The sequence below is a fragment of the Sciurus carolinensis genome, chromosome 10 (genome assembly GCF_902686445.1).
Source record: "Sciurus carolinensis chromosome 10, mSciCar1.2, whole genome shotgun sequence".
NCBI classification, from domain to species: domain Eukaryota; kingdom Metazoa; phylum Chordata; class Mammalia; order Rodentia; family Sciuridae; genus Sciurus; species Sciurus carolinensis.
The window spans coordinates 114,943,807-114,959,041 of NC_062222.1; positions in this window are offsets into that span (position 1 = coordinate 114,943,807).

Sequence of the window (15,235 nt, forward strand, 5' to 3'; positions counted from 1 at the left end):
ACATAGAACCAGCCACAAGTCCCCGAACCAACGGAGAGCTTCGATCTGCAAGCAGCCTCTGGGATCAGGGCAGGGCAGCCAGAGACCTCTTCAGGCGGCTCTGCACACTCCGGCTGCAGGCTCTCTTCATGGGGCGATCCAAGATGGCGGCCTAGAGGGAGACTGCACCCCCAGTCGCTCCAGAACCCAGGAGTTAAGAAGGGGAGGCATTGAGAGACTCGGACTGAAATAGAGCCACAGGTGAGTCTGCCCACTGGGTAAAGCTCGGCCCGGGTGGCAGGCCCAGATAGAGGTGGCTTATCGGAGCAGGGCAGGGCAGCTAGAGTCTTCCCAAGGTAGCCTTCCACACTCCGGCAGTGGGCTTCTCCCACACGGCCAGCTGCACGGTGCAGGCCCACAGTGAGAGCATTTCCGCACAGAACCAGCACCAAACCGTGGAACCAGTAGGGGGCTAGGGGCAGTTTTCTTCGGATGCGCTGCTTTATCAGAATCCTCCAAGACATCAGGCTACTGAAGGCTGGGAGGTGATACACTGGAAATCTACCGGGACACTATAATCCAATAGCGGAAAACTGCAATATCTCAGGGTCCCACTGACAGCTGACCAATACGAGAAAACAAGGGAAGAAAATGTCCCAAACAAACCTAGATACTACATCAATAAAACCCAATGACAGCACAGCAGAAGAAATGTCAGAAAGGGAGTTCAGAATGTACGTAATTAAAACGATCAGAGAAGCTAATGAGGAGATGAAAGAGCAAATGCAGGCATTGAAGGAGGAGATGAATGAGCAAATGCAGGCATTAAATGATCACACCAATCAACAGTTAAAAGAGCAAATACGGGAAGCAAGAGATCATTTCAATAAAGAGTTAGAGATACTGAAAAAAAAACAAACTGAAATACTTGAAATGAAGGAAACAATAAACCTTAAAAACTCCATAGAAAGCATAACCAATAGGATAGAACACCTGGAAGACAGAACCTCAGACATTGAAGACAAATTATTTAATCTTGAAAGCAAAGTTGGCCAAACAGAAAAGATGGTAAGAAATCATGAATAGAATCTACAAGAATTATGGGATATCATGAAAAGGCCAAATTTAAGAATTATTGGGATTGAGGAAGGCTTAGAGAAACAAACCAAAGGAATAAACAATCTATTCAATGAAATAATAACAGAAAATTTCCCAAATCTGAAGAATGAAATGGAAAACCAAGTACAAGAGGCTTATAGAACTCCAAACATACAAAATTACAACAGACCCACACCAAGGCACATTATTATGAAAATACCTAACATACAAAATAAAGACAGAATTTTAAAGGCCACGAGAGAAAAGAATCAAATTACATTCAGGGGGAAACCAATAAGAATATCAGCAGATTTTTCAATCCAGACCCTAAAAGCTGGAAGGGCCTGGAACAACATATACCAAGCCCTGAAAGAAAACGGATGCCAACCAAGAATCTTATACCCAGCAAAACTTACCTTCAAATTTGACGATGAAATAAGATCCTTCCATGATAAACAAAAGCTAAAGGAATTTACAAAAAGAAAGCCAGCATTACAGAACATTCTCAGCAAAATATTCCATGAGGAAGAGATGAAAAACAATGATGCAAATCAGCAACAGGAGGCGCTAGCCTAAAGGAATAGCCAAATAAAGGAGAAACCAAATCATGTCAAAAACAAATATGAGTCAATTGACTGGGAATACAAATCATATCACAATAATAACCCTGAATGTCAATGGCCTGAATTCATCAATCAAATGACACAGACTAACAGATTGGATTAAAAAGAAAAATCCAACAATATGCTGCCTGCAAGAGACTCATCTCATAGAAAGAGACACCCATAGACTAAAGGTGAAAGGACATGCACACGGACACAGCAAAAAAGCAGGAGTACCCATCCTCATTTCAGATAATGTGGACTTCAAACCAAAACTAGTCAGAAGGGATAAAGAAGGACATTACATGCTGCTTAAGGGAAGCATAAATCAGCAAGACATAACAATCATAAATATGTATGCCCCGAACATTGGCTCATCCACATACGTCAAACAAATCCTTCTCAATTCCAGAAATCAAATAGACCACAACACAATAATACTAGGCGATTTTAACACACCTCTCTTACCACTGGATAGATCGTCCAAACAAAAATTGAATAAAGAAACTATAGATCTCAACAACACAATCAACAATTTAGACTTAACGGACATATATAGAATATACCATCCAACAAAGAACAAATACACTTTCTTCTTAGCAGCACATGGATCCTTCTCTAAAATAGACCATATTTTATGCCACAAAGATACTGTTAGCAAATACAAGAAGATAGAGATACTACCTTGTACTCTATCAGATCATAATGGATTGAAATTAGAAATAAATGACAGAATAAAAAACAGAAACTTCTCCAATACCTGGAGATTAAATAATACACTATTATATGATGAATGGATAACAGAAGACATCAGAAGGGAAATAAAAAAATTCTTAGAAGTAAACGAGAACAAAGACACATCATATCAAAATCTCTGGGACACTATGAAAGCAGTACTTAGAGGAAGATTTATTTCATGGGGTGCATTCAAAAAAGAAGTAGAAATCAACAAATAAACGACTTAACACTACAGCTCAAAGCACTAGAAAAAGAAGAGCAGACCAATACCAAAAGTAGTAGAAGACAGGAAATAGTTAAAATCAGAGCCGAAATCAATGAAATCGAAACAAAAGAAACAATTGGAAAAATTAACAAAACAAATAGTTGGTTCTTTGAAAAAATAAATAAAATTGATAAACCCTTAGCCACACTAACAAAGAGAAAGAGGGAGAAAACTCAAATTACTAAAATTCGGAATGAACAAGGAAACATCACAACAGACACGAGTGAAATACAAAACATAATTAGAAGCTATTTCAAAAATCTATACTCCAACAAAAAAGAAAACCTCGAAGACATCAACAAATTTCTAGAGACATATGAATTACCTAAACTGAACGAGGAGGACATACACAACTTAAATAAACCAATTTCAAGCAATGAAATAGAAGAGGTCATCAAAAGTCTATCAACAAAGAAAAGTCCAGGACCAGATGGGTTCTCAGCCGAGTTTACAAAACCTTTAAAGAAGAGCTCATTCCAATACTCCTCAAAGTATTCCATGAAATAGAAGAGGAGGGAACCCTCCCAAACTCGTTCTATGAAGCCAATATCACCCTGATACCTAAACCAGACAGAGACACATCGAGGAAAGAAAATTTCAGACCAATATTCTTAATGAACATCGACGCAAAAATTCTCAACAAAATTTTAGCAAATCGCATACAAATATATATTAAAAAGATAGTGCACCACGACCAAGTGGGTTTTATCCCAGGGATGCAAGGTTGGTTCAACATTCGGAAATCAATAAATGTCATTCACCATATCAACAGACTTGAAGTTAAGAATCACATGATTATTTCAATAGATGCAGAAAAAGCATTCGATAAAATACAGCATCCCTTCATGCTCAAAACACTAGAAAAAATTGGGGTAGTGGGAACATTCCTTAACATTATGAAGGCCATCTACGCTAAGCCCATGGCCAATATCATTCTAAATGGTGAAAAACTGAAAGCATTCCCCCTAAAAACTGGAACAAGGCAGGGATGCCCTCTTTCACCGCTTCTATTCAACATCGTCCTTGAGACTCTAGCCAGAGCAATCAGACAAACCAAAAAAATTAAAGGGATACGAATAGGAAAAGAAGAACTCAAACTATCCCTGTTCACTGATGACATGATTATATATTTAGAGGAACCTGGAAATTCCACCAGAAAACTTTTAGAACTCATAAGTGAATTCAGTAAAGTAGCAGGTTACAAGATCAATGCTCATAAATCCAATGCATTTTATACATAAGTGATGAATCTTCAGAAAGAGAAATTAGGAAAACTACCCCATTCACAATAGCCTTGAAAAAAATAAAATACTTGGGAATCAATCTCACAAAAGAGGTGAAAGACCTCTACAATGAGAACTACAGAACACTAAAGAAAGAAATTCAAGAAAACCTTAGAAGATGGAAAGATCTCCCATGTTCCTGGATAGGCAGAATTAATATTGTCAAAATGGCTATACTACCTAAAGTGCTATACAGATTCAATTGCAATTCCAATTAAAATCCCAATGATGTACCTTGCAGAAATAGAGCAAGCAATTATGAAATTCATCTGGCAGAATAAAAAACCTAGAATAGCTAAAGCAATCCTCAGTAGCAAGAGCGAAGCAGGGCGTATTGCAATACCAGATCTTCAACTCTACTACAAAGCAATAGTAACAAAAACGGCATGGTATTGGTACCAAAATAGACAGGTAGATCAATGGTACAGAATAGAGGACATGGACACAAACCCAAATAAATACAATTTTCTCATACTAGACAAAGGTTCCAAAAATATGCAATGGAGGAAAGATAGCCTCTTCAACAAATGGTGCTGGGAAAACTGGAAAACCATATGCAACAGAATGAAATTAAACCCCTATCTCTCACCCTACACAAAACCCAACTCAAAATGGATCAAGGACCTCGGCATCAGACCAGAGACCCTGCATCTTATAGAAGAAAAAGTAGGTCCAAATCTTCAACTTGTTGGCTCAGGATCAGACTTCCTTAACAGGACTCCCATAGCACAAGAAATAAAAGCAAGAATCAACAACTGGGATAGATTCAAACTAAAAAGCTTTCTCTCAGCAAAGGAAACTATCAGCAATGTGAAGAGAGAGCCTACAGAGTGGGAGAATATCTTTGCCAACCATACCTCAGATAGAGCGCTAATTTCCAGAATCTATAAAGAACTCAAAAAACTCTACACGAAGAATACAAATAATCCAATCAACAAATGGGCTAAGGAAATGAACAGACACTTCACAGAAGAAGATGTACAAGTAATCAACAGATATATGAAGAAATGTTCAATATCCCTAGTAATAAGGGAAATGCAAATCAAAACTACCCTAAGATTTCATCTCACCCCAATTAGAATGGCGATTATCAAGAATACAAGGAACAATAGGTGTTGGCGAGGATGTGGTGAAAAAGGAACACTCATACCTTGCTGGTGGGGTTGCAAATTAGTGCAGCCACTCTGGAAAGCAGTGTGGAGATTCCTCAGAAAGCTTGGAATGGAAACACCATTTGACCCAGCTATCCCACTCCTTGGCCTATACCCAAAGGACTTACAATCAGCATACTACAGAGTTATAGCCACATCAATGTTCATTGCTGCTCAATTCACCATAGCCAGATTGTGGAACCAACCTAGATGCCCTTCAGTTGATGAATGGATAAAGAAACTGTGGCATATATATACAATGGAATATTACTCCGCAATGAAGAATGATAAAATTATGGCATTTGTAGGCAAATGGACGAAATTGGAGAATATCATGCTAAGTGAGATAAGCCAATCTCAAAAAACTAAAGGACGAATGATCTCGCTGATAAGCGGATGAGGACATATAATGGGGGGTGGGAGGGGTTAGCATTAGGTTTAGGGTTAGGTTTAGGGTTAGGGATAAGGAGAGCGGTAAGAATGAAGGAAAGAAGGACTGTATAGAGGGAAAAGAGGAGTGGGAGGGGTGGGGGGGAAGGGAAAAAAAATAAACATCATTGCCCTATGTAAACATATGATTACACAAATGGTATGCCTTGACTCTATGTACAAATAGAGAAACAACATGTATCCCATTTGTATACAATTAAAAATAAAAAAAAAAGAAGTAGTATAAAAAAAAAAAAAGAGCTCAATTTGGCATATTTTAATTCAGATTTAGAATTAAAAGTTTTCTTTCTGGTATTGAACCAGAAACTCAGAGTAAGAAGAAAGAAGAACTCCTTCTTGGAATGAAATGGTAACAATTATTTCCTTAGGGCATAATTCACAAGATATATAAGACACTGGTTATAACTGAAAAACTGAAATAGAAATAAAATAAATCACAATTTTCCTTTACTTTTAGAAAATAATGAAATTGGTTTTTGAAAATAAAATCAATTATGAAGTAAACTTATTTGGAATGGTAAGAAAATGATTTATTGAATTGTTATAAAAATGGAATATATAAGATTCAATATAACAAATACTTTCAATATGACTTCCATATGCCTTCTCTGATTGCATATACTAATATCTGCATATCTTTAGTATGAAATTCAGCTAACAAAAATCATATAAATAAAATAAAATTGGGAGATAAAGTACAAGGACACGTTATCAATATACAATTAATAAATCTAAGTTAGATTTTCAAGTATGATAAAATTTCCATAGGGTACTACATAGATTAAACTTATATTCAAAAATCATTAGCAAGCCCCTAAGCAACTCATCAAGATTCTGTCTCTAAGTAAAATATTTAAAAAGAAGTTCCAGGGTGTGGCACAGTGGTAAAGGTCCCCTGGGTTCAATCCCTGGTACACCAAAGAAAAAAATCAGCCTAAGTTTTATAGTATTTTTAAGTACACTTTCTTACTCTCCCTCAGAGTATACTAAGGCCGTGTATTTGAATTAATGGCTTTGAAGTATAATTTTATTATAGCTACAAAAGATCTAGTCACAAAAGGGAGTTTTAGAGTAAATAGTCTTGAACCTAGGAACTAAATGTAGCAATAAAAAGACATCTTCCCACTTTGGAGATTTACATCCGTGAATACATTATTTCTAAAAATGGCTTAATCAATCTGAGAGTCTTTATCTATGCTACTTTGTCTTAATTTATATCCTTTATTTGAAAGAGTATAAAATCTCATTCATCCTGAGAAATTTATCCTAAGAAACTGAGACAGCTAGAACTCCATATCCACATGCAGGTTTCATGGGCCCATGCACCAGTGCGTGTACACGCACACATACACACAAAGAGTGGCAACCACATTCTAAGACTGTCCTCAATGATTCCCATCTTCTAGATTTCCAGAAGAAGGAAAATGGCAGTCCAGGCCATAACAGGTAATTATTCATAAAGCTCATATCCTAAAGTTCTTTAAAACCAGGGGTACATAAAAGTTAGTCTTCCTTCCCGTATTTCCTTCTTATTGGGGTTAGCAGAAAAAGGTCCATGTCTTAATTCTCACAGTCTTTGATACGTTATTTAACATGGCAAATAGAACTTTGTAGATATGATTCATAAGGACCTTGAGGTGAGGAACATATTTTACATTATCTGGGCCAGTCAAGTGATAGTGCAAGGTTCTTTATAAAATGAAGGCATCAATCCAAGTTAGTAGTAGGAGATATGATGTCCTGAAGTTGTCCTGATAGGAAAGGAGACCATGAGTCTAAGGAAGTACCCAGCTTCTAGAATCTGAACAAGGAAACAATACTCTCCTGAAAGAAAGAATACAGACCTACTAAAATTTTGACTTTAGACTTCTGACCTCCAGAACTCCAAGATAACAACTTTTTGTTATCTTTAATCACTAGGCTCATGGCAATTTATTATAAAAAAATAGTAAACTACTAAAGGCAGTAATTTCTCTAGCTGAATAGGTACGTAAAATCTATGAACTCAAAATTCTATTTACATTATATCTGCTTATCAAAACTACCTATAAGAAATGTTATAGAATATGTAAACATCAAAACCATGAATATATTGTGAATCTATCGATATATTCAAGGATATTCATAAAAATGGTTTTACCTAAGTTTTAAAGGATTCCATTAGTAAACCAAATAACATAGATGTGTTTCCAGACATTATATTAATATGAAGTCAGGCAGGTACAAACAGGCAAATAATGCAGCATTTCTATTATTTTAAAAAATCTTGGAGATAGAACAATGAATCATGGTAATTTACAGTGTTAGAAGTCATGATGATAAATGCCATGGTGAGTGTCGGGTGACCAGAAATTATCTGGTATTGAGAATATTCCATTTCATAATTTCAGTACTGAATTATCAAAGAATTTTACCAAGCTGCATACATGTTAACTCGTGATTTTCTGTATATATTATACTTCAATAAGGAGTTTATCTTTAAACCTTAAAAAAAGTTTAAGACCATATAATAATCCCCACTGCAATCCTAATTAAAAGAGTTGCAGGAATGTTCAATTAAAGTAGATCTTCTCAGTTTGGACACTGCACAATGTAGGAGGCTTTCATAGATACAAGATGCCTATGCCTTGGTTCAAGCATCTATGAGCCATGGTGGCATACTCTTATAGTAAGTACTCTGGGTAGGAAAATTTTCTTTACAAGTGAGCTGCAGGATGTCTGATTGGAAATGTGATTATGATGTTTAACTTCAGGAACCTTATTATATAATCACAATATATGAGGGCAATCTAATTTGATGATCTGAGCTATTGAAAGGAACTTTCTAAAGCTTTTGCAACCCTAATTAAGGTGATTTGGATGCAATAACTTTAGTGTTGATCATCAAGCATGACACTAGATAGTAAACAAGGGATGCAGAGAAGTCCAGAAATCCCTGCTGTTATTTCAAAAGCAATATGTTTGAAATAAAGTCATTGGGTTTGAGTTTCTTCTGACAGGACAAGGTGGTATGGGAGATAGGCAATATTGTCTGTCAGAATAAACTGTCTTGTTTATCCTTGTGTACCTTAATTATTATTTAGGTTTCACATCAATGTCCATTCAACATTTTCCTATGTCTCGATAATCATGTATAGTTACTTGTATAAATCAAATTAGTTGCAGAAATAGGAAAAATGATTATTTTAAATATAATCAAATTAATTACACATAAAATCATCAATTTTTATTATATAAAAGGTAACTCATGGTGAGTTACTCCACAATTATGACTTAATATGTAAAATTGAAATTATTTTTTAAAATATAAATTAATTTATTTTCATATTACTGTTACGAGCAGGAATCAGGATCACTAGAGCCTACCTCTTGCTTTTACAGGTAGAAAAAGGGGAGCTGGGTGATTCTTAACCTCATTGATGGGGGCTTGATTTTAGGGTTCTTGGCATTATGTGATTGGAGCGTTATGCTGGGGTTTGTTGATTGGTCTGTGTCTTGGAACTGCAAGTTGCTCAGGCAACTTCAATTTTCTTGAGTTGTTTATCACTGGTTTCTAGCTCAAAGTCTTCTGGAACTCAAGATAAGAAAGAGGAAGAGGGGAGTACCTGGTCTACTTATCCCTGATTCTCTCTCAATATTTTATTTAAAGAATAAAATTTTAAAACTTTTAAAATAATTTAAAAACTTAATTGTGAACAAAAGGCGAAATTACAGCAATTATGTTTAAAGATCTTAGTTGATGTTGCTTGCAATTCTAGAATTGGGCAATACTTTATTCCACAGAATAGAATAAATAGGCTCACTGACACCCGCCAACTGACCACTGTCTGCCTCCATATTACCTGCATACCACCGGCAGATTGCCCGCTGCCCTGCTGTGGCCTGGAAGTCCATTGTCAGGGGACCCCCAGGTTTGGTTATATGTGGTTGCCACCAACGTGGGACACAAGTCAGGGCCTGGGAGTCCAGGGACAAGGGGACTTCAGGTTTGCTGCCACCACTGCCACCATCTCAGGTCATGGCAAATTCAGTCTGGGAACACTGGCTAGGGCTTGGAGATATATTGACGGGATATTTGCAGGTCAGGTTGTCCTTGAGGTCTTCTGGGTGTGTTAGTGGCTGCCATCTGGCTGCCTCTTTGCAGGGTTGCTCTTTCACATGAGCACATCCCTGGTGGTCTCTCGGCAAATTGAAAAAGCGTTGAGATCTTGAAACTGCAACGAGGCAGAGCCTGGGAAACCTGAAGCCTAGATCCATCGCATTATATCTGGGTGTGTGTTCATCAGCCATCTAGGCATGCGAGCCTGTGGAAAGCTGGAGACTGGGGAAGTCCCTGAAGGGGGTCACAAGTTGGAGAAAATGTAGAAAACCAGGCTTTGTTCACTTAAGTGATCCTGAAGTGTGCTGGGATGGAAGGGCCTGCTACAACAGGTGGGGAGACTAGAAGAAGATGTGAGGGCTTCTTGCTATTGGCTTTCCCAGTCAACTGGACCAACAACCACTGTACTGGAGCTACCATCAAACTTCAGACAACCCCAGCTACCAACAGAAAAGGGAAGCTGAGAAATTTTTGAAAAACAATGTAAGCAATCATTCAAATTTCCATTGAGACTTTCTATTTTTTTTTTCCCTCTCTCACATCTCTGTCTTTGGATCCAGTTTTTTTTTTTTTTTTTTTTTTTTCATGTACTAATATATTGAGGAATGCAATGTCTGAATAGTATATTACAGTATTGTTGTGTACTCATATTTTTACTATAAAAAAGTTTTTATATATTTTTTCTCTCACTTATCTGTCACCCTGAATTCTCTTTCTCACTACTCTTGTGGAAACAGCTAACCTCTATTAATTTCTCCTTCATTCTTATTATGAATTTTTACCTTCATTTTCTCTCCTTCTCCCTCATAAACATCATACCCTACACTACTTCTCTTCCCATTTTGTCCATTATTGGAAATAGTAAACTATTTTAGCAAACTTACTGTTTATATTATACACAGTAATTGAACACACCATTTCTTTTTATTGTGACAAAACTATAGACACCTTAATAGGACATATTTGGTTTAAGGATGGATATTGTTTGCATTGAATGCCATTAATATTGATTTCCCCCTTAACGTTGAGGTACTGAAAACTTTTAGGGACACTATAATACTACAGGGTGGAAACTGTACTGCCTCAGATCCACACTGCTAGATAGGAAGACACTTAAATAACATGAATGAACAAGGGAACAAAGTGCTTCAAACAAACCAAGGTGTTACTACAACAGAATCCATAGACAAAACAGTAGAAGAAATGTCAGAGAAAGAATTTAGAAAGCACATAGTTAGACTGAAATTCAAAATAAAGGATGGTATCAGAGAGAAAATGCAGGGAATGAAAGATCATATCAATAAAGAAGTAGAGATTATAAAATGGAATCAAGCAAACATCTTCTAAAGGAAGGAAACAATAAACCAAATTAAAAATTCAATGCAAAGTATCATCAAGAAACTAGACCACTTGGAACACAGAACCTCAAGAATTGAAGGCAAAATATATACACTTGAAAATAAAGTTGAGAATATAAAGAAGATGGTAAAAAACCATGAACAGAACTTCCAAGAAATATGAAATAACATGGAAAGACCAAATTTTAAGATTTATAGGAGTAGATGAAGGTGTGGAGATACAAACCAAAGTAATGCACAATCTTTTCAATAGCATAATATCAGAGAAGCTCCAAGTCCCGGAGCCAGCGCGGCATACTCCAGCCTGCAAGCGCCTTCAGGGACCAGGACACGGCAGCCAGAGACCTCCCCAAGCAGCCTGGACCCCTGCAGGGGGAAGCGCCTTTCAAGGCTACCTTATCGGAACAGACCACCCAGTGAGAGCCTTTCTACATAGAGCCAGCCACAAGTCCCTGAACCAACGGAGAGCTTCGATCTGCAAGCAGCCTCTGGGATCAGGGCAGGGCAGCCAGAGACTTCTTCAGGCGGCTCTGCCCACTCTGGCCGCAGGCTCTTTCCACAGGGCGATCCAAGATGGCAGCCTAGAGGGTGACTGCATCTCCAGTCGCTCCAGAACCCAGGACTCAAAAGGGGAGGCATTGAGAGACTTGGACAAAAATAGAGTCACAGGGTGAGTCTCCCCCACTGGACGAAACTTGGCCTGGGCGGCAGGCACAGATAGGGGTGGCTTATCACAGCAGGGCAGGGCAGCTAGAGTCTTTCCCAGGTAGCCTTCCACACTCCGGCAGTGGGCTCCTCCCACAGGGCCAGCTGCATGGTGCAGGCCCCCAAATGAGAGCCTTTACGCACAGAGTCAGCTCCAAGCCCTGGATCCAGTAGGGGGCTAGGGGCAGCTTTCTTCGGAAGCACTGCATTATCAAGTTCCTCCAAGACTTCAGGCTACTGAAGACTGGGAAGTGATACACTGGAAATCTACCGGGACACTATAAGCCAATAGAGGAAATCTGCAATATCTCAGATTCCCACTGACATCTGACCAATATGAGAAAACAAGGGAAGAAAATGTCCCAAACAAACCTAGATACTACATCAATAAAACCCAATGACAGCACAGCAGAAGAAATGTCAGAAAGGGAGTTCAGAATGTACATAATTAAAACAATCAGAGAAGCAAATGAGGAGATGAAAGAGCAAATGCAGGCATTAAATGATCGCACCAATCAACAGTTAAAAGACCAAATATGGGAAGCAAGAGATCATTTCAATAAAGAGTTAGAGATACTGAAAAAAAAAACAAACTGAAATACTTGAAATGAAGGAAACAATAAACCAAGTTAAAAACTCCATAGAAAGCATAACCAATAGGATAGAACACCTGGAAGACAGAACCTCAGACATTGAAGACAAATTATTTAATCTTGAAAACAATGTTGGCCAAACACAGAAGATGGTAAGAAATCGTGAACAGAATCTACAAGAATTATGGGATATCATGAAAAGGCCAAATTTAAGAATTATTGGGATTAAGGAAGGCTTAGAGAAACAAACCAAAGGAATGAACAATCTATTCAATGAAATAATATCAGAAAATTTCCCAAATCTGAAGAATGTAATGGAAAACCAAGTACAAGAGGCTTATAGGACTCCAAATATACAAAATTACAACAGACCCACACCAAGGCACATTATTATGAAAATACCTAACATACAAAACAAAGAGAGAATTTTAAAGGCTGCAAGAGAAAAGAATCAAATCACATTCAGAGGGAAACCAATAAGAATATCAGCAGATTTTTCAATCCAGAATCTAAAAGCTAGAAGGGCCTGGAACAACATTTACCAAGCCCTGAAAGAAAATGGATGCCAACCAAGAATCTTATACCCAGCAAAACTTACCTTCAAATTTGACGATGAAATAAGATCCTTCCATGATAAACAAAAGCTAAAGGAATTTACAAAAAGAAAGCCAGCATTACAGAACATTCTCAGCAAAATATTCCATGAGGAAGAGATGAAAAACAACGATGAAAATCAGCAACAGGAGGCGCTTGCCTAAAGGAATAGCCAAATAAAGGAGAAACCAAATCATGTCAAAAAACAAAATGAGTCAATGACTGGGAATACAAATCATATCACAATAATAACCCTGAATGTTAATGGCCTGAACTCATCAATCAAAAGACATAGACTGGCAGATTGGATTAAAAAGAAAAATCCAACAATATGCTGCCTGCAAGAGACTCATCTCATGGAAAGAGATATCCATAGACTAAAGGTGAAAGGATGGGGAAAAACATACCATGCACACAGACACAGCAAAAAAGCTGGAGTATCCATCTTCATTTCAGATAATGTGGACTTCAAGCCAAAACTAGTCAGAAGGGATAAAGAAGGACATTACATGCTGCTTAAGGGAAGCATAAATCAGCAAGACATAACAATCATAAATATCTATGCCCCGAACATTGGCTCATCCACGTACGTCAAACAAATCCTTCTCAATTCCAGAAATCAAATAGACCACAACCCAATAATACTAGGTGATTTTAACACACCTCTCTCACCACTGGATAGATCATCCAAACAAAAATTGAATAAAGAAACTATAGATCTCAACAACACAATCAACAATTTAGACTTAACCAACGTATATAGAATATACCACACAACAAAGAACAAATACACTTTCTTCTCAGCAGCACATGGATCCTTCTCTAAAATAGACCATATTTTATGACACAAAGCTACTGTTAGCAAATACAAGAAGATAGAGATACTACCTTGTACTCTATCAGATCATAATGGATTGAAATTAGAAATAAATGACAGAATAAAAAACAGAAACTTCTCCAATACCTGGAGATTAAATAATACACTATTATATGATGAATGGATAACAGAAGACATCAGGAGGGAAATAAAAAAATACTGAGAAGTAACCGAGAACAAAGACACATCATATCAAAATCTCTGGGACACTATGAAAGCAGTACTTAGAGGAAGATTTATTTCATGGGGTGCATTCAAAAAAAGAAGTAGAAATCAACAAATAAATGACTTAACACTACAGCTCAAAGTCCTAGAAAAAGAAGAGCAGACCAATACCAAAAGTAGAAGATAGGAAATAGTTAAAATCAGAGCTGAAATCAATGAAATTGAAACAAAAGAAACAATTGGAAAAATTAACAAAATAAACAGTTGATTCTTTGAAAAAATAAACAAAATTGATAAACCCTTAGCCACACTAACAAAGAGAAAGAGGGAGAAAATTCAAATTACTAAAATTCGGAATGAACAAGGAAACATCACAACAGACATGAGTGAAATACAAAACATAATTAGAAGCTATTTTGAAAATCTATACTCCAACAAAAAAGAAAACCTCGAAGACATCAACAAATTTCTAGAGACATATGAATTACCTAAACTGAACGAGGAGGACATACACAACTTAAATAAACCAATTTCAAGCAATGAAATAGAAGAGGTCATCAAAAGCCTACCAACAAAGAAAAGTCCAGGACCAGATGGGTTCTCAGCCGAGTTCTACAAAACCTTTAAAGAAGAGCTCATTCCAATACTCCTCAAAGTATTCCATGAAATAGAAGAGGAGGGAACCCTCTCAAACTCGTTCTATGAAGCTGATATCACCCTGATACCTAAACCAGACAGAGACACATCGAGGAAAGAAAATTTCAGACCAATATCCTTAATGAACATCGATGCAAAAATTTTCAACAAAATTTTAGCAAATCGCATACAAATATATATTAAAAAGATAGTGCACCACGACCAAGTGGGTTTTATCCCAGGGATGCAAGGTTGGTTCAACATTCGGAAATCAATAAATGTCATTCACCATATCAACAGACTTGAAGTTAAGAATCACATGATTATTTCAATAGATGCAGAAAAAGCATTCGATAAAATACAGCATCCCTTCATGCTCAAAACACTAGAAAAAATTGGGGTAGTGGGAACATTCCTTAACATTATAAAGGCCATCTGCGCTAAGCCCATGGCTAATATCATTCTAAATGGTGAAAAACTGAAAGCGTTCCCCCTAAAAACTGGAACAAGGCAGGGATGCCCTCTTTCACCACTTCTATTCAACATTGTCCTTGAGACTCTAGCCAGAGCAATCAGACAAACCAAAGAAATTAAAGGGATATGAATTGGAAAAGAAGAACTCAAACTATCCCTGTTCGCTGA